Source organism: Hypanus sabinus, chromosome 9, assembly GCF_030144855.1.
Source record: "Hypanus sabinus isolate sHypSab1 chromosome 9, sHypSab1.hap1, whole genome shotgun sequence".
Lineage (NCBI taxonomy): Eukaryota > Metazoa > Chordata > Chondrichthyes > Myliobatiformes > Dasyatidae > Hypanus > Hypanus sabinus.
The window spans coordinates 129,508,521-129,529,925 of record NC_082714.1 but is presented as its reverse complement, the minus strand read 5'-3'; the positions used below and the strand labels follow the sequence as shown (position 1 = coordinate 129,529,925).

At 38.2% G+C, this 21,405-nt stretch overlaps 1 protein-coding gene across 3 annotated transcripts in view; it reads right to left on the bottom strand.

Moving 5' to 3' along the window:
* fitm2 (fat storage inducing transmembrane protein 2) overlaps nucleotides 1–21,405 on the bottom strand; it is a 150,269-nt gene that overhangs the window by 49,522 nt on the left and 79,342 nt on the right. For 2 of the 3 annotated variants that reach the window (XM_059980567.1, XM_059980568.1), the window contains one exon: nucleotides 19,538–19,647. The exons of the other annotated variant lie outside the window; for it this stretch is intronic. The gene's annotated coding sequence lies outside the window, so the exon portion shown is untranslated. The remainder of the gene's footprint in view (nucleotides 1–19,537; nucleotides 19,648–21,405) is intronic. 3 annotated transcript variants of the gene reach the window in all.

Here is a 21,405-nt window from a genome sequence, read left to right as displayed (position 1 = left end):
TTTTGGAACAGCTTGTGCTTGAGCCAACCAGGAACGAGGCTATTTTGGACTTGGTGATGTGTAATGAACAGGAATTGATAAGTGATCTTGAAGTAAAGGAGCCATTAGGAAGTAGTGATCATAACATGATAAGTTTTTATCCACAATTTGAGAGGGATAGGGGCAGATCAGAGGTGTCAGTGTTGCAATTAAATAAAGGAGACTACGGAGCCATGAGGGATGAGCTGGCCAAAGTTAAATGGGCGGATGCCCTGGCAGGAAAGACAGTGGATCAGCAGTGGCAGATATTCTTGGGCATAATACAAAAGATGCAAATGCAGTTCATTCCAATGAGAAGGAAGGATTCAAAGAGGGGGAAGGGGCCACAGTGGTTGACAAAGGAAGTCAGAGATTGTATAGCATTAAAGAAAAAGAAGTATGACAGGGCTAAGATGAGTGGGAATACAGATGATTGGGAAAGTTTTAAGGAACAGCAGATCTTAACTAAAAAAGCAATACGGAGAGAAAGAATCAGGTATGAGCTCAGTCTAGCCAGGAATATAAAAGGGGATAGCAAAAGCTTTTTTAGCTATGTGAAGAGAAAGAAGATAGTTAAGAACAATGTTGGCCCCTTGAAGAATGAATTGGGAGAAATTGTTATGGGAAACAGGGAAATGGCAACAGAATTTAATGCGTACTTTAGATCTGTCTTCACCAGGGAGGACACAAGCAATCTCCCAGATGTATGGATGGGCCAGGGTCATAAGATATCAGAGGAATTGAGACAGATTGACATTAGGAAAGAAACTGTGATGAGTAGACTGGTAGGACTGAAGGCTAATAAATCCCCGGGTCCAGATGGTCTGCATCCGAGGGTTCTAAAAGAGGTGGCTCAGGAAATTGCGGATGCATTGGTAATCATTTTCCAATGTTCCTTAGATTCAGGATCAGTTCCTGAAGATTGGAGAGTGGCTAATGTTGTCCCACTTTTCAAGAAGGGAGGGAAGGAGAAAACAGAGAACTATCGCCCTGTTAGCCTAACGTCAGTCGTGGGGAAGATGCTTGAGTCCATTATTAAGGACGAAATAGTGGCACATCTAGATGGCAGAAATAGGATTAGGTGAGCCAGCATGGATTTACCAAGGGCAAATCATGCTTGACTAATCTGTTGGAGTTTTTTGAGGGTGTAACAAGGATGTTAGACGAGGGTAAGCCAGTAGATGTTGTGTACCTAGATTTTCAGAAGGCATTCGATAAGGTGCCACATAGGAGATTGGTGAGTAAAATCAGAGCTCATGGCATTGGGGGCAGGGTTTCAACATGGATAGAAAACTGGTTGGCAGATAGAAAGCAAAGGGTAGCAGTGAATGGGTGTTTCTCAGACTGGCTGGAGGTGACTAGTGGGGTACCACAGGGCTCTGAATTGGGACCACAGCTCTTTACGATTTATGTCAATGATTTAGATGAGGGCATTGAAAACTATATCAGCAAGTTTGCTGACGATACTAAACTGGGTGGCAGTGTGACATGCGAAGAGGATGTTAGGAGGATACAGGGAGACTTGGATAGGCTGAGTGAGTGGGCAGATACTTGGCAGATGTCAATCAATGTGAATAAATGTGAAGTTATCCACTTTGGAAGCTGGAACAAGAGGGCAGAGTATTGTCTGAACGGTGTAGAGTTAGGTAAGGGAGAAATGCAAAGAGACCTAGGAGTCCTAGTTTACCAGTCAATGAAGGTGAATGAGCAAGTGCAACAAGCAGTGAAGAGGGCAAATGGAATGTTGGCCTTTGTTACAAGGGGAATTGAATACAAGAGCAAGGATGTTCTTTTGCATTTGTACAGGGCCCTGGTGAGACCACACCTGGAATATTGTGTACAGTTTTGGTCTCCAGGTTTAAGGAAGGACATTCTTGCAATTGAGGAAGTGCAGCGTAGATTCACTAGGTTGATTCCTGGGATGGCAGGGCTGTCTTACGCAGAGAGATTGGAGAGATTGGGCTTGTACACACTGGAATTGAGGAGATTGAGAGGGGATCTGATTGAAACGTTTAAGATAATTAAAGGATTTGATAGGATTGAGGCAGGAAATATGTTCCAGATGTTGGGAGAGTCCAGTACCAGAGGGCATGGATTGAGAATAAGAGGTCAGTTATTTAAAACAGAGTTGAGGAAGAGCTTCTTCTCCCAGAGAGTTGTGGAGGTGTGGAATGCACTGCCTCAGAAGACGGTGGAGGCCAATTCTCTGGATGCTTTCAAGAAGGAGCTGGATAGATATCTGATGGATAGGGGAATCAAGGGATATGGGGACAAGGCAGGGACTGGGTATTGATAGTGAATGATCAGCCATGATCTCAGAATGGCGGTGCAGACTGGAGGGGCCGAATGGTCTACTTCTGCACCTATTGTCTATTGTCTATTGTCTATTTTTCATGAAAAGTATTACCTGGGGACTACCTGAAATATGGTTTCCACACTACTTCCTTTGATCCCAGTCTCGCTTTTTTATAATAAGAAAAGATAGCAGGTTTCAGAATGCAAACCGCTGGTATAAATGCAGAACAAACATAGTTCCAGTATTGGGCCTAGATTGCTCCATGTAACACTTGGTGCCAACCTCAAACCAAAGCCAATTGTTTCTAATTTTTATATATATGCTAATTTTGTTCAGAAGTCTTTTTGGTTTTGAAATTAATTTATAATACTTTGTGTCCAATTGTTCCTTTCAACCTTCATGTAAACAATGAACAACCAGCTTGTATTGTCACTAAATTGAGTAAATCAGTCAGGTTCTTTCCTGTTTAAGGTCATCGTGACTGATACTAATTTGTTTATTGCACGAATACTCCTCAACGCACTGATAATTATATTGGAAGGAATTAAAATGGAATCAATGGAGCCTTCTTGGATTAATTTTGCACCCCATATTGGAATGCAGATTACAGTTCTGAACTGATTGGTAATGATTATAACTTTTTTAATACAATGAAGACTCCATTCATATATTTTGTTTTAAATTTAAAATATGATATGTGAAAGAAAATGAACAAAATCCTACAAAATATATATAGAAAATCACAAACACAAAGGAAACTGCAGATGCTGGAAATCCAGAGCAAAACACACATAATGCCGAAGGAACTCAGCAGGTCAGGTAGCACCTATGGAGAGGAATAAAGAGTTGACTTATTTGGCCAACACTCTTCATCAGGACTGGAAAGGAATGAAGAGGAAGCAAGAAGAAGAAGGTGGGGGGAGGGGAAGGAGTCCAAGCTAGCAGGTGTGGAGTAAGTTGGGTGGGTGGGTAGTTATCAAGCAAGAAGCTGGGAGGTGATAGATGGAAAAGGAAAAGGGCTGAAGAAGCAGGAATCTGAAAGGAGAGACCAGTGAACCATGGGAGAAAGGGATGTAGGAGAGGTACGAGAGGGAAGTGAGGAGGGGCAAGAGGGGAGCCAAGATGGGGAAGGCAAAGAAATTATCAGAAGATAGAGAAATCAATGTTCATGTCACCAGGTCGGATGCTATCCAGTGGGAATACCAGATGTTGCTCTTACAACTTGAGAGTGGGCTCATTGTGACCACAGGGAAAAACATGGAATGGGAAATAGAATTAAAATGGGTGACCAAGGGAAATCTGACTTTCGTGGGATTTTTTGTACTTTGTTTATCACTGTAATAGATCAATCTGACTATTTTCTACAAGATTTTTTGTTCTCTGAAGCAGCTTAAATATTTAATTATATTTATATAATTGATAATATAGTTAATTAAATAAATAGGCCAATATCATACACCTTTCATCAAATCTGGTCTCCTCTTTGCCATATACAACTGAAAAAGTATGTCATTTATAAGTTTGTATTCAATTCTCCTAACAATAAAAAATAACATTCTGTTAGTTTTCATAAAAATTTATGCTTGTAAATGGATTTTGCAAATTGTATGTTAAGACATCCAGATCTCTCTGTAAAACAAAGCTCTGCAGTCACCCCTCATTTAGATACTGTCTTTGGGTTATCCTATTTTTTTTCTTTTTGCTCATGATGTTTGTTACAGTTCTTAAAAAGTGGAGCTCGCCTGAGCTTATTTGCTCAACTATCTCTGTTGCTTGTCTTTCTCCTACCAAGTTCTGAATTATTTATTCTCCCTCTTTAAATTTCTCATGCTGTGCGTCATTCTCTAGTGTTCTAATACTTTTCCAATGTTCTCTGTGATTTGTTGCCTCAGATCACTTATTGCCTGACTTTCCTTCAATCATGTAACCAAGATCAAAAGTTCTTTTCTCTGGCCTAACACTGATTCCAAGATGTAATGAAAAGAATGGGAGCGCGATCCAAGCGCATATGAGAAAATCCATTAGGGTTTAGTCAAGTCATTACAGAACTAAAACAGGCAAGTAGGATTAGTGTGGGTATTTCCAGTGGTTTCCATGGAGACAATGGGCCAAAGGGTTCATTTCTGTGCTGTACAAACCTATGACTCTATTTGAGCAATTCAGTTACCACATTTTCACTTTCCTTATGGTTTGTAGATACTTGTACGACAATATACAGTATTGTATGTGCAACGGATGCGATCTCATCTGGAAAAATATGTGAGTGGAATTTGGAAGAATTATGTGAGTCAGGAGAAAGAGAGCTGAAAGGTCGTACGTCCCATCTCGGCACCTCCCTTGATGTACAGCTAGAGGTGGTGAATATCCCAGAGGAGAAACACTTCTGCAGCAATAGGGAGGAAGGAGTGGTCTTCTGGCTGGATGTTCACCATGAATATCAACAGCAGCAACAAAGCACCACTATCTGGAATTCAAATTAGGAACCATTTTAAAAACTAAATCAGACCAGAAAGATGAAAAGGGCTGCAAACTCATTTGGATTTGTCAACTCTATTTTATCAGATCACTCCTGATACACACATTTGTGCTAAGCAGTCTCATTCTTTTCTTTCTAAATCTTATGCAATCTTAGTTACCGTAATTTAAAGCATTCCATTCATTGTCTTTAAAATTGCTCTGGTGTCTATTCCTTCCCACACTACAAGATATAGTGGCAAATTAAATAATAAAAAGAATGATATGCAAAGCAGGGTCAGTGATATGGCACATAATGATGCTGCAAATCCTGCTCAGGGTTATGTTTCCTTCACAATACGGGTTGGGTAATCTCCTTTTGGAACTCCTCCATTCTGTCTGAAAACATGACAGTACTTTCAATTGTCACTTTAGTCTTTAGTTCTATTCCCAATTCGAGTTTTCTGTCTGTAACATTTACTTTATTTTTCCATTAATGCTCATGCAACAGTCACTCAACTTTTCACTAGGCGTATTACAGCCTTCCACACCAACAATAAGTTAATGCAATGATTCTAATGTCCAATCACATCTCACTTGGATCTTTCCTTTCCTTCTTTTCTTGCCCCATTACTAAACATGTTTGTGTCATTGTTCCTCTGGTCTTTTAAACATTTCTGTCTTCCTTCCTATCAGGGACCTTTGCTCTTTCTCCCTCCTCTAATCCCTCCTTTCCATGAATTCTATAAATCACTTCATCTCTAACTTTTGCTAGTTCTGTTGAAGGCTCATCAGTCTGAAGTGGTAATTCTGACTCCTTTGTTCAAGTGCTACCTGACTTGCTGAGTATTTCCAACACTTTCTGATGTGTGCTGCTATATCATATCAATACTGAATTCATTGCTAGACTGATTGTAGATTTCAGGAAATGGAACCAAGTGGTCCATGAGCCAGTAATCATTGGAGGGTCAGAGGTGGAGAGGGTCAATAACTTTAAATTCTTGGGTGTCACCATATCAGAGGACTTGTCCTGGACCCATCATTGTAAATATAATTGCAAAGAAAGCACAACAGTGCCTCTAATTTCTCAGGTGTCTGCAAAGATTGAGCATGACATTAAAAACCTTGGCAAACTGTGGTGGAAAGTGTATATACTGGCCTCATTACAGTCTAATCTGGGAAAACCAATGTCTTTGAGCAGAAAATCCTTCAAAAGGTAGTGGATTCAGCCCAGTACATCATGGGTAAAACTATCCCAATCATTGAGCACATCTATATGAATCATTGCTGCAGGAAAGCAGCATCCATTATCAAAGATCCTCACCACCCATGTCATGCTCTTTTCTCACTATTGCCATCAGGTAGAAGATACAGATGCCTCAGGACTCACACCACCAGGTTCAAGAACAGTTACAACCCCTCAACCATCAGGCTCTTGAACAAAAGGGGATAACTGCACTCATTTGAAGACTCTTTGATCTTGATAGTTCAAGCTTGTTATTTATTTATATCTGCATTTGCAGAGTTTGTTGTCCATTGATCCTTTTTACAGTTACTGTTCTATAGATTTACTAAGTATGTCCACAGAAAAAGCAACTCAGAGTTATGTGTGATGCCATCTAGGTACTCTGATTATAAATTTGACTTTGACTGGTTTTAACCCTTTGCTTACCAACCCACTGTAAACCACTATGCTCTCCAGTGAGGATAGGGAAGGCTTGGGCAGGTTTAGTGACACACCGATTTTACCTATTTCACTCCTGAATCCAAACATTCTCCATGTTAGCCAATGTACAGGGTCTCAACCTGAAATATCAACCATCCCTTTATCTTCACAGAAGCCGCCTAATTCTCTGTGAAGCCCCAGCATTTCCTGTTTTTGTTCGATATTCTAATATCTCCTGTGACTCCATTTTTTTAAAAAAAATCTCTTCTGTGCAAACATCAAAGCTGGAAAGTTCAGATGGGGATCTGCTGTCATCACCCCAATTTTTTCATCAGTTGAAGGAAAATCAGGAGATCATTTTTTGATTTTTTTTAACATTTTCACATGGATCTGTAAGAGACAAGGGTGATTCTCTGCACAGCACAAAGGAAGTTTAGCTGCTGCCATCAATGAAAGATGGGAGTTGGCTATGATCTCTCAGTAATTTGTAGGTTGATGACTGTTTCCTCTTCTTTCCAAAAGATGACTGAACTAGCCAATGTGGATTGCTAATGAGGTTCACACTGTAGTCCAGATGACTAAGTCAAGACAGCCCTTGCAGCAGGGCATTAGTGATTTCTCCATTTCTCCACTTTGAGCCCAATATTCTAATTTCTGCTTTTTGATTCTACTTTAAGCGTGTTGGACATTTCGTAGTATGGCAGTCAGGAAATGTTGATGATCTGCGGAGCAGGTCTGAAGATAAATACAGATCTTGCTTTATTCAAATATCTGTGTCCTGACACAATAATTCTCCTGAGCTATTTTGATCCAATTTCCCCCTCAGAATATTTGATAGGAAGCATGATGAATTTTATCATCCATGTGCAACCAAAGTGATTCAAAACCACCCGGTGATGGTTGTTAGTCATGTTTTACTCCAGGTAAAATCAATTTTCAAATGTACAACATTAAGAAAACAGTATTATGCAATCAAGCATTTATGAATGACCTTTGGTGCTCTTGTCAGGCATGTCAGAAAGAAAATTCTCCCTTACTGGGAGTGAAAATTGACCAAGTGAAATATTTAATTATAGTTGTTTTGATGCTCAGTTATGGCTTGTTAAAATGGAGCTACCAATTGCCTCTGACTCAAACTCAAAGCCTACTCCAAACCATATGATAAGCTAGAGTTCTGCACAGAATTGAGAATATAATGGGCTGTTGGAATGAAATTTTAAATTAAAATTCAATTTATCTGATGGGTGAATTATAATTATATAAGATATAATGTGACAGTGCACAAGAGTTATACAAAATGCCTTGCCAACAGTATATCCTTCCACTAATTTCATCAGAAGCAGATGAAATAGTGGCTAATCTTGTCCCCATTTCTCAGATCTTGCTGTTCACAGAGTGAATACTATGTTGGACATAAAAGAGTAACTTAACTTCAAAATCAATCATGCAACACAGTAATGTGTTTAGCAAGACAAGGAGGTTTTAGAAGTAGATGTTTGAAACAAAATAGTACAAATATACTAGTGTAAACTGTTATTAGTTGCAACTAACATTTGCTTGAGGTGGAACCAAACACGAGTTCACAGTTAGAAAAGGATTACTTATTTTTTGAATTAATTCAGGTTTTTTTTCACTTCTGTATAAAAACTATTGATAAACTATTTAACCATACTAAACTTACAATTTCCCAGTTCAAGCAAAGGCTTCCAATTATTTTCTTACAGTGCAGGGTTCGATCAAGGTTTCATATCTATTGTTCACACCATCAGAAAGTGATCAGTCCATGTTACATTTGCTAATTATTAATAATTATATATGTGAATCATTGGACAGATGGCAGCTGCAGTAACGATCTAAAGTGAATCCAAAAGCTGCCTCAGGAGCCACAATTACTCTTGATCATGAAGTACACCAATAACTGAATTGGTTACTAAATTTTTGCACTAATTCAGTGATTGATTGAGATTGTTTTTTTGTGCCACTCAATAGACATTTTCACCACAGTCTGCATTTGTACGGCAAAAACATGTCCCGAGAAAGGTCTCAAAGATGGGTGCCAGGATGAAATTTAAAAACCACAGCAATAAAAGCTACGATATGAGCTTTGTTTTAGTTTGTCTAGCCTCACGATTACCATAGTAACTGCTCCCATATAGACTGTCTTCCAAAACAGCTTGGTTACTGTTTAACATCCCCACCCACATTAGGGTTGATTAGAAGAATCAATATGATAACATAATACACATACAATCACTCGTAACACCAAAAACACGTGGTGGGAAAAAAAACCTTTGTTAACTTTCTTTTCAGTTCTCAAAACTTTGTGAGAGACACTAATTTAAAACTCAGCTCTAGTGAAGAAAAGAATGGTCAATGTACGAACACAATTAAATACAAACATGGAGCCGCCATATGGTAAGTTTAATGCTAGCTTTTATTTCTGACTACTTTTATATGAGGAGCGTACGTGAAATCTTCAGCAATATCAGTTTCTTTTTAACTGAAACATTCATATTTATTTATCCTCGAGCATGGAGGATTCTCTGATGTTGATTCTCTAAAGGAAGCTATTACATGAGTCTTATAGTTAAAGCCATTTAATCAGCTGGTCCTTTTGTCCTGTTGTAAATTTAATGTGGCAAAGCCTTCCATGGCAACAGGAGCCTTTGTGTTCATTTCAGTCACAGTTTATTATATGTGCATTACTGTGACTTTACAAAGTAAAACACACTCCTCTCGGACCTATTTCTGTCAGGTAAGATTAACATATCCTCCTGTAGTTTCTACGGCAAATAATTTGGATTAGTCTGCAGAAAATATATTTGCATGAACTAGAGTTCTAATGAATGATTATTACTAGGATATATTAGAGCAGCCTGACTTTAGGGATAACAATAGCACATTAATATTTTGGTGTAAGTAATTTAATATGGCAAATACTATAATAAGTTATTAGCATTTTATTGGAAATTTGTAAAGCATATGCAAGCTCTGGAAATCTTCAGAAAGAATGTGAAAGTTGATTACAAAATGGTACAAAATGTAAATTAAAACAGTTTCTGAAATTTTACAAAGCTGACAATGGATGCCAATGAGTGATATTACCCAAACCACACAGAATGGTTCCAATCAGAAGCACTCTAATACTACCAACCACAAAGAAGTTTGAACAATGATGTGCATTAAATAACAAACAAATCTATGGAGGAGCTCATTCCCATCTGACAGGTGAATGTATGTAGGCTATCATCAAAAGCACCTGTTACTTACTACAGAGGCATCACAAGAAGCCAGCCTGGTGGAAGATTAACCTTTCAAGTAACCATGCAGCATCTTAAACATCTAAAAAGATGGATTATAATTGTTAATCAAATGTGCTTTAGCTTAGCAGCTTGAGTGAGAAACCTCAATGTGTTTGTTCCTTTATCAAACCAAGTGAGAAAGAAGACTGAGGCCAGAAAAGGACAAAATAGGCACATTTTATTTTTCTCCCCATTCCTTCTGGGGGTTGATGAGGGGGATATAGCATGTTTAACTTAGTCTGTACTCATATCCTATGTCAAATTGTGAGACCTTCCCCTAGGCAGCAGTGGAAAGCACCTTCACTATCCTCTAGTTCATTATGGCTGGTTTTCCATGCCAGCAAGTTCTTCAGACTTGCTATCAATACCTCATTTAAATTGAATAGGAGTTGGACATTAGCAGTCAAATGAGAACAAGGAGTTAATTTGTAGACTATAACTGAGTTTCTGAATCATGTTATTAATTAGCCAACTAAATGTGAAAGGCTTGCTTTTGTAATGTACATATAGAGTTCATTTGATGATAATTCCAATATTCTGTGCTGTAGCAGCCATCAGTGTAAAGGTTGATCAGCAGATTGATATAAAATTGATGTTAACAATATTATATTCAATTATTGCATTTGACGACATTAGTTGTACAAGCTATTTGGGAAGATTAGAATGTAAGAAATAAACGAACAGAACATACATGCCGTGAGCCTTCTCTGGCATTCAATATCATGACTAATTTTAAACCTTCCACAATCTGCCTGATTGTCTAGCTACCCACATGTCTACCCAGTCCACTAGGGTACTGAATTCAAAAGACTTACCACCAAAGAGGTGTAATTTCTCTGAAGGTTTGTCCTAAATGACCAATCTCTTTATACTGCCTATCTTTGACATCTGGAATTATTTTATTTCAGAGCATTGTTGTGGAAGAAATCTGATGAATTTTGAGATTTTTGAAGTTTTTTTTCTAGTTGCAATAGTCACAGTCATTGCTGTATGTGGACTGAGGTTGCTGAATGTCTGAGCTGAACAGGACACATTAATTGAGCAGCTTTTCACAGAATGGCAAAAGTTGAAAGGAAGTATTTAATTGGATCTGTAATTGTAAGCATGGAGTATGCATTGATGAAAGTTGCAAGCATTCTTGAAAAGGAAATGGAATGGGAATGCTTTCATTAAAAAAATCTTTTGATTTAGCTTTTTTTTCACTTCTACCTCATCTGTCAGTATCCCCTTACTGCTTCTGCAGATACAGAAGTCAAATGTTCCAAATCTTTTGGAAACTTAATATAGCTTCTGTTTGACTATTAATGAAGAAATCCTTCCATATGATTCTTTCAACCTCTTACCATACAGTTATTGATGTAATTTACCTTTTTTTTAAGATTTACTTATTTATCTGAGCAATGCTGGAGAATGTTACATTCCCTGTACAAACATCATGCTAACAGTTCAGGCATGATACTATTAATAACTTTAGTTTAGTTTTAAATTAATACAAATATCACTGCAGTAATTGGAATTGTAACCTAATACTGTGTACTGGGGTTGGTGGGGTAAATCTTCACCATAGCTCCTGGGGAGAAAATTTGTGTAGTTATCTAAGAAAATATTTTCTAACTTTCCCAAAGAAATAATAAATCAAAATCTTTATGTCATGGAATAATGTCAATTTAATGTCAAGTACTCTGTTGAAAATCTGCAAAAGTGAATCCCATTTTACCATTACGTTTTCACCAATAACTGAATACAGATGGAGCTTCAACAATGAAAACTACTGTTATCCGATAATATATCAGTAACATTTCTGGTTTCATATGTACTTACTTCCTGCAGTGAAGTTCAGTTGTTGCTATTCTGCACTTCAGAAGACCAAAAATGTATAGTAGATGTTCAACATGTATGAACTCTGATAATGAATTTACTTTGAACTTTGAACTTTGAACAGTTCTTGAATATGGCAAGCTAATTGAGAGAATGAGTAGTAAATCACATGGCATTCTGAACAAATAAATAGAAGAATGGAGAACCAAACTAGGATTTGTTTTTTATCGTAATAAAAGTACCATTTAGGATACATTTCTGGTCATATCACATTAGGAAGACTATGAAAGTCTGAGTGATTGTGCAGGAAAGCTTTACATCAATGATAAATGAAAGGAAGTAGCAGAGATGGTCAATAGATCAAGCAGTACCAGTGGAAAGAGAATTGTCCCTAACACTTGAAAGTTGAACACTTAAAAATTAATGCTAATTCCAAAAAAAATTACAAATACAAGAATATGTTATTTGTGTCAATATCTATTGTAAATATCCTGGTCTTTTTTTTATTGAAGTGCTGTCTTTATTTTTCTCATTTCCATTATTTTTTGTAATTCTAATCTGCACCTTATTAAGATACAAGTTCCATTAGACTTTGGCCAATATAGTTCTCAAGAAATTGGCAAATGCAAGACACCAACCGACGACAAATTCTCAGATGTTTCCTCTCTTAGATGTTCCTCAGTTTCTAAGGCTGGAAGTTCAACCCAGGTCCCACCAGTCATAGATATTTCTACATTGATGAATATGCGAGATTAGTGACTAGCTATATAAGAAAATTCATTGAGGACACTACTGTGATTAAATACTACACTGCCAGGAGAAACCAGAAAGTATTGCTGACCACAAAGGTGCATGCACTGCTTAGGGATTAGAGCACTGCCTTCAGATCGAGGGATAGGACAACTCCCATGTCAGCAAGGGCTGTGCTCTCACACACCATTAGAAAGACAAAGCAAGAGTATGCACAGAAAATTCACAGGCACCTCTGTGACATCAGGGTCTTGCAGCACATATGGCAAGGTATACAAACTGTAACAGATCACAAGTCCACCCTGCAGTTCAATGACAGCGACACCTCCCTTCCTGATGGGCTGAATGTTTTGACACAATGAATGATGTGACATTGCAAAAAGCCCCCTCTTCCCTGAGGAACAGGCACCCTGTCTGGCCGGAGCTGAGCAGAAGAGGATACTAGTCAGGGTAAACTCACTCAAAGCTGTGGGGCTGGACAACGTACCTGTTCAGGTGTTGAAGGGTTGTGTGGCCCAGCTAACAGAGATCTTAATAACCATCTTTAATATCTCTTTGCAACAATGCACTGTCATTCTGGTGTCTAAGAGAGCAATGGTAACTGGTTAAACTACTACGGTCCAGTGGCTCAGATTTCAACCAGCTTGAAGTGCTTTGACCGGCTGGTAATGGATTGTACAAAGAAAAACCCTACCTTCCAGCTACATTGGACCCTTTCCAGTTTGCTTTTCACTCAAACCAGTGCACTGATAGTGCCATAGCCTTGGCCCTCCACTTTGACCTGTCCCATCTAGAAAATGATGCTTAACGTGCCAGGTTGTTAGTCATTGATTTTGGCTTGCTATTGAACACAATCATCCCCCAGAGGCTGCTGGGTAACCGTCCTCATTGGGAACCAACACTTCTCTCTGTAACTGGATCTTAGACGATTTGGTGGAAGACCCCAAGCTGTCAGAGTTGGCAGCAGCATCTCAAGCCCCATCATGCTGGTACTGGTGTCCCCACAGCTGTGGGCTCAGCCCACTGCTGACCCACAGCCACGCTGCCAGATCCAGCTTAAACCGTATCATCAAGTTTGCTGATGATACATCAGTGGTTGGCTTCATCAGCACCAATGATGAGTTGGCATACAGAGAGGAGGCAGAGAAAATCCTTTTTCATTTTCATTGGGTTCTATTTTAGGGACTTCTCTTCCCTTTGCTCTTTCTAAATTGCATAAACAAATTGACAATCCGATAATCAAACACACTTTACATATATGGTTTCAATTTTGAAAATTTTTTCGGTTGAATCAATTTGTTTTAACTATTCCTATTGTATCCAATTTCTTTTTTCATCTTTCTATTATGGACCAAGCTTATTCAGCTTGGAAGACTAAAGGAATATTATGATTTTCTGATCTATTTTTGGATAATTGTTTTATGTCTTTTGAACAATTATTTAATAAATATAATTTGCCCAGATCTCATTTTTTTTAGATATTTACAGATTAGGAATTTCTTAAACACTGTACTTCCTATCTTTCCAAATCTTCATTTTTTGGGTATTTTGGAGAAATTGTTAGAACTAAATCCTTTTCAGAAAGGTGTAATTTCAAATGTTTACAATATAATTATGAAAATATGCTCAGAGGCCTTTTATAAGATTAAAAATGATTGGGAAAGAGAACTTAACTTTACTATCCCTATTGAGAATTGGGATAAAATTCTTCAATTAGTTAATTTATCCTCTATATGTGCTAAACATTCGTTGATACAGTTTAAAGTTGTGCACAGGTCTCATATGTCCAAGGATAAATTGGCTCATTTTTATTCCCATATAAATCCTATATGTGACAGATGTCATTCTGAGATATCTTCTTTAACTCATATATTTTGGTCATGTCCGCTTTTGAAAAAATATTGTAAAGACATTTTCGATATTATTTCCACAGTATTGAACATTGATTTACAACCTCATCCTATTACTGCAATCTTTGGTTTACCAATGATGGAGTCAATCCATTTATCTTCTTCTGCTTGTCGGATGATTGCATTTCTTACGTTAATGGCTAGAAGATCTATTTTGTTGAATTGAAAAGAAATTAATCCCCCTACCAAATTTCATTGGTTTTCTCAAACTATGTTATGTCTAAATTTGGAGAAAATTAGAAGTGTCATATATGACCCTTCTATTAAATTTGAAAAGATTTGGAGGCCATTTATGCAATATTTTCACATGATGTAATTTGACCCTGTTCCAATCCTATTTGTTTTTCCCATTTTGATTACCGGTATATATATGTTGAGAGGATCGGAGTTTGGGGGGGACAGTGATGATTTTGTAATTTTTTATATAGATACTATAAACAGGCCATTCTTTTTTCTTCTTTCCTTTTTTTTCTTAATAGTTAGTGGTTAGTTTGTTAGTTTAGTTTTTTTTAGGGTATTAATATTTTGTTTCTTTTTCTCTTTTCTGTTTTTTTTCAACATGAATTACTTAGTTTTTTTGTTTCATTTATATGACATTTGTATCATTCATGATTTGGGAAGACTTAACTATAATGTACTTATTGTTTGTGTATCCTTTTATGTTCATTTTAATCTTGTAAATTTGTACTCCCATTATCTATGTACTAATCTTATCATGTTGAGATTAATAAAAAGATTGAAAAAGAGAGGAGGCAGAGAGGCTTGTCAAATGGTGTGGGAACAACAGCCTGAGTCTCAATGTGGACAAGACAAAAGGGATGACTGTGGACTTCAAGAAGGCTCAGGTCAACCGCTCTCCATAGCACATCAGTGACACTACATAGAAAGTGAAGAGCACAAAGTTCCTTGGTGTGCATATGATGGGCGATCTAATCTTGACCCACAACACCTCTTCAATAGTCAAAAAGGCACAGCAGAGCCTACACTTCCTGAGGAAACTGAGGCATGCAAGACTCCCTGCCCCCACTCTAACAGGAGCACCATCGAGAGTGTCTTGTCTGGCTGTATCTTTGGGTGGTCTGGAATCTGCAAGGCATCAGCATAAGACCCTACAGAGGACAGTAAAAGCTAACAAGAGGATCTCTGAGACCTCCCTCTTCCTTATTTGTGACATTTACCAAGAGTATTGTACACAATGGGCCTAAAGTATTTTAAAGGATCCCTACCACTGATCCCACAATCTCTTTTACCCATACTGTCAGGAACTCGGTTACAATTTCATCCCTCAGGTTATGACACTAGTGAATACCTTGCCACCACCAAGGTCTCTTCACTAGTTCAACAACCTATTTACTGTTTACCTAAACTGTGCACTACATGTGTTTTGAATCACATTTTGTTAGCTTATTTCTGGCAATATGTTGTTTCATGTGCTGCGGGTGAGAGATGTTTTGTGAGTCCAGAGGAACGTTGTTTCATTTGGTTGTATATGTACAAGATTAGAGTGAGATGACAATGGACTTGAATTTAAATTTGAATTTGAACTTGATATGTCATTGCAGGTCCAGTTTACAGAATCTTTATTTTGACTGCAAACTGATAATATTTAGAAATAAATCATCAAGAGCAAAAATATAATTTGTAATTAATAAATCTCCAATGAATGTTATATAATGGTTAAAGCCTTCAAACTTGCATATTAGTTTTATATTTATACCTTTAAAGGTCTCAGCCCAAACTATCAACTGTTTATTCCCCTCCATAGATGCTACCTGACCTGTTGAGTTCCTCCAGCATTTTGTGTGTGTTGCTCAAGATCTCCAGCATCTGCAGAACCTCATGTGTACATTGAGTTTTATTGCCATTTTTATGGCAGAGAAGAGAAATTAAACCACAGCTGCTACCCATACATATATTTTCAGCTCATGATATAAATTCATTGAGCAATTTTATTGGATGCACATCATGAGTTTAACAATTAAGTGAAAACAATGGTAGAAGTTTATAGTTTACTTGGAAAGTTGGGAGTAACATCTTTTCACAACTGTATTGTAAAAAATACGGTTGGAAAGATGATGTTTAGATCAACTGGCAGTTAATAAAGAGCCAATTAACAACTGGCTCAAAAATGCAATTGTGGAGTCAATTCATTAGATTTAATAAGATTGTTTGATTCACATTTGGATAACTTAATAACAAATAAACTTTAACAACCTTTGTAAGTTTACTAGTCAGCATTAATGAATAATTAGCAGTTTAAGTATACCTCTTGTCAATTATACAGAATAATAAAAATGTAGAGTATAAAAGAGAGTAGTTGAAAGAGAACAACAGAAGAATACAATATTACAAGCGCAGTAATAATGCCTTGAATGATTCACTATTTAGGTACTTGTTTCTGATGGTGATTTCCTCCACAAGGAGCTGATAGGTAGAGGGTAAATTTTGACCGGACGTGATAGTGTAAAAGCAATGAGAATCAACCTGCAGTTCCTTTACAGTTCTCCCTAATTTTTTTTTCCCATTGGAGTCAGAATCTAGTCTGGCAGCCTTAATCTTAAACTTGTCATTCCGTGAATATGCAAATCAAGTGATTCCATGGAATACCTGCAGATTGATACTGTCCATAAATTATGAGGGTAGAACAAGGAGGAAACAATTCTATGTCATAAGAAAAAATGGTTGGAAGGGAACTTTTCCATATCAGGAATCTTAAATCAGAGCCAGACCTAACTTTTGCCCTTCAAGCCTGAAATAATATTAGCCTAACAACAATAGAAACAATAATCAAAGAAGAAGATAGAACATCGAGTAGTACAACACGCAAACAGATCGATAGGATGTAAAACTGGGCTGAGAGGTGGCAGATGGAATTCAACCCAGATAAGTGTGAAGTGGTTCATTTTGGTAGATCAAATATGATGGCAGAATAAATAGTATTAGTGGTAAGAGTCTTGGCAGTGTGAAGGATCAGAGGGCTCTTGGGGTCCAAGTCCATAGGACACTCAAAGCAGCTGCGCAGGTTGACTCTGCAGTTAGGAAGGCGTATGGTGTATTGGCTTTCATCAATCGTGGAATTGAATTTAGGAGCCGAGAGGTAATGTTGTAACTATATAGGAACCTGCTCAGAACCCACTTGGAGTACTGTGCTCGGTTCTGGTTGTCTCACTACAGGAAGGATATGGAAGCCATAGAAATGGTGCAGAGGAGATTTACAAGGATGTTGCCTGGATTGGGAAGCATGCGTTATGAGAATAGGTTGAGTGAACTCGGCCTTTTCTCCTCGGAGCATCGGAGGATGAGAAGTGACCTGATAGAGGTGTACAAGATGATGAGAGACATTGATCGTGTAGATAGTCAGAGGCTTTTCCCCAGGGTTAAAATGGCTGCCACAAAAGGGCACAGGTTTAAGGTGCTTGGGAGTAGGTACAGAAGAGATGTCAGTGGTAAGTTTTTTACTCAGAGAGTGGTGAGTGTGTGGTATGGGCTGCAGGCCACGGTGGTGGAGGCAGATACAACAGGGTCTTTTAAGAGACTTTTGGATAGGTACATGGAGCTTAGAAAAATAGAGGGCTATGGATAACCCTACTAATTTATGGTAAGGATATGTTTGGCACAACTTTGTGGGCCGAAAGCCCTATATTGTCCTGTAGGTTTTCTATGTTTCTATATCTCAGTGTTTCTAGATCCTTCAGTCAATGATGTCTTTGCCAAGCATAGTGCCAAATTAAAATAATTTCATTCACTTGCACCTGACTCATATCCCTCCATTCCTTGTATGCCCATGTACCTGTTCAAATTCCTCTTAAACATATCTGTTTCTCCCTCCCAGTAGCACATTGCAGGCATACACCATTCTCTATGTAAAGTAAACTTCCTCCCACACTGAAAAAACATAGAAAAGCACGGGACTAGACCCTTCATTCACAATGTTAAACTGAAGCAATTAAATTAGTAATGAAATGACTAATAAAACTAATATCTTCTTCAAACATGTTCATATACCTTTCTATTTGTCTTTTAATAGCTCCTGATGTTTCAGTCTCTACCCCCATCCCAGGGAGCACATTCCAGACACCCACAATGCTCTATGAAGGAAGATTTCCCCTCACCTCTCCTTTGAAATTGCCACATCTCACCTTAAATGTATGCCCTCTGCTATTAGACATCACTGGGAAAAAATACTGTCAGTCTATTTTATCTAATTTAATTTATGCCTCTCATAATCTTATAAACTCTTATCGGATCTCCCCTCTGTCTCTGCAGCTCCAGAGAAAACAACCCAGGTTTGTCCAGCACATGCCCTCTAATCCAGGTTCGTCTGCTCCCTTCTATAATGGGGTGGCCAGAATTGTATGCAATACTCCAGCTCTGGCTTAACCAATTTTATAAAACTGCTACATAGTGTCCTGGCTTTTGAACTTAATGCATTGGCTAATTAAGCAAGCATACCATATGCCTTCTTAGTCACCTGATCAACTTTGGTAGCCACTCTCAGGGAGTTATAAACCTTCATCTTCACACCTTAAACCTATGGCCCCAAGTATATGAATATGTCACCCTGGTGAAAATCTGCCCTGTCTATGCCAAAGAAGGAAGAAATAAGTTAAACAGGGATTGGAAGTGAATGGAGTGGGATAGTGGAAACTATGAGGATAATGAGTTTGTGCATAATTGAAAGGGATGTAGTCCATTACCTTCATTACATTAAGGTTGCGTCCACTACCTTCCTGTGGATATCTTTATGGATATGGTCCACATTTTAAGTCTTTCTCATGCCAGGACCCAGACTGGAATGGGGGGGGGGTTGCAATTAAGATAACAATAACCCTTCATCATTCCTGTCATAACCTGAAATAAATCTACTCTTCCCAGCAGGTGAAAGGACAGGAAGAAGGTGGGGTGTTTCTTGCCATCAAAATATGCCCCTCAAAATTCCTTCCCAAGCTCATGGTCATTGTCGTGAGTTTTTCTAACCACCTGCTGATTCATTTTACTACTGTTCCCTGCATATCTATCTGCCCACCTCTCTCGATAATCTCAATAATACACACATACACACGAAGGGGCTAGCATCATTACTTTCTTAAGAGGTTAAGGTCATTCAGCTGTTCAGCTCATCGTCAAACATTCTAACAGGCTTCTACAACTGTAGTATTGAATGTATCCTGACTGGTTTCATCATGGTCTGTTGCAGCCATTTGAATGCACAAGAACATAAGAAGCTGCTTAGAGTAGTGGAATCTGCCCAATACATCACAGGCACATCCCTCCCCACCGTTGGCAGTATCTACAGGCGACATTGATCATTAAAGATCCTCACCATTTAGGCCATGCCATATTTTTGCAGCTACCATCGGGCAGGAGAGACTGCAGCCCAAGTCCCACTCCACCAGCTTCGAGAACAGCTACTTTCCTTTGATCACTCAGTTCCTGAAACAATGAGCAAAACCATAATCACTGCAGTTTAGCAGCTGTATGACAGTTTGACCATTTCATTAAGAAAATAGACTAAAATTGCAAAAAAATTAATTTTTTTTGTTCTGTGTGTTTTCTTGTAAAAATTTAAATAATTTATGCTTACTTCATTTTTTCTTAGAAGCACTGCTTACCTGATGCTCTGTGCTTGTGAAGCTGCTGCTAATAAGTTTTTCATTGTACCTGTGCATACATGTACTTCTGCACATGACAATAAACTCAGCATGACAAGAAGCACAACAACACTTCTTTCACCTCAGATAGCTGATGAAGTTTGTCATGACTCCCCAGATCCTAAAAACTTTCTCCACTTGCACAATTGAGAGCATCCTGACTGGCTGTATCACTGCCTGATATGGGAATTGTGCTTTTCTCAATCGCAGGACTCTGCAGAGAGTGGTGCGGACAGCCCAGTGTATCTGTAGATGTGAACTTCTCACTATTCAAGACATTTACAGCAACAGGTGCATAAAAAGGGCCCGAATGATAATTAGGGACCCAAGTCACCCCAACCACAAACTGTTCCAGCTGTTACCATCTCGGAAACAGTACTGCAGCATAAAAGCCAGGACCAACAGGCTCCGGGACAGCTTCTTCCAACAGGCAATCAGACTGATGAATTCACGCTGACACAATTGTAGTTCTGTGTTATATTGACTATCCTGTTATTATAAAATGCACATTGCACACTTGGTGACGTAAGGTAAAGATTTTTACTCCTCATGTATGTGAATGATGTAAGAAATAAAGTCAATTCAATTCAATTCAACTTTGAGGAAGGGCTTCTGAGCCCCAATCATTATTGGATATCTTCCCTTCGGACTAATAGTAGGTCATCAACCAGAAGAGCTAATGTTGATTCTCCCTCTTCAGGGATGTTGATGCAGCTGTTGTGTGCTCCAGCATTCTCTGCTCTTGCCTCATGTTCCACATCTGAAACCTTTTAAAACAAATTATTTTTATCTTGAAGCTGTGGTGGGGGTCCAAGACCAGGACACCGCCAAGCTGAGTAAAGATAAGGGATCAGGTATTTGCAGAAAATAATGTTTAAAACATCTGAAATATATTGTTGAAATGAAAGGAGTTCCACGTTTTAGAGGTGGCAGGAAGGATTTAGTTAGAGAGGGATAGCATTTATTGAGTCGTGATTAACCTGAGACTGTGAGGAGGGTAAAATTGGTATTCCACAGAAGTTCAAAGGAGCATTAAGTAGCAAAAGGGTAGTTACAACAAGTAATTTGGATGCCAGTTTGGTAAAGGTAAAAGCAACATTGTTTACTGCAATTAGCTATTAGACTGTTTACATTATAATCCATAAAAAGCACATAATGGCATATGGTATCATTTTTTTCTGATCTGTAAAAACCTACTAGCATTCATGTCACAAGTGCATAAACAATAACAAGCAAGTCAATGGAAACCATGTTCAAATGTTTCATGTGGGATGTGCTTCTTAAGTAGAGAATCCCCTTCCTTTGTCACTAAGTAAATCCTTGGGCTGACTCTTCATGGGTTTCCAAGCAATATCCTTGAAGTCTGAAGATGTGGTCAGGTTCTAACCATTCAATTCGAACCATGTGCACTTAATGGTAGCCTAGTGTCAACAGAAGCCACACACAAAATCAAACAAAAGTACATCAAAATGGTTTAACATGGAGCCATAAACATGCTTGTGTTGCTGAAATGGTGGCATTACTTCACTTCATTATATCA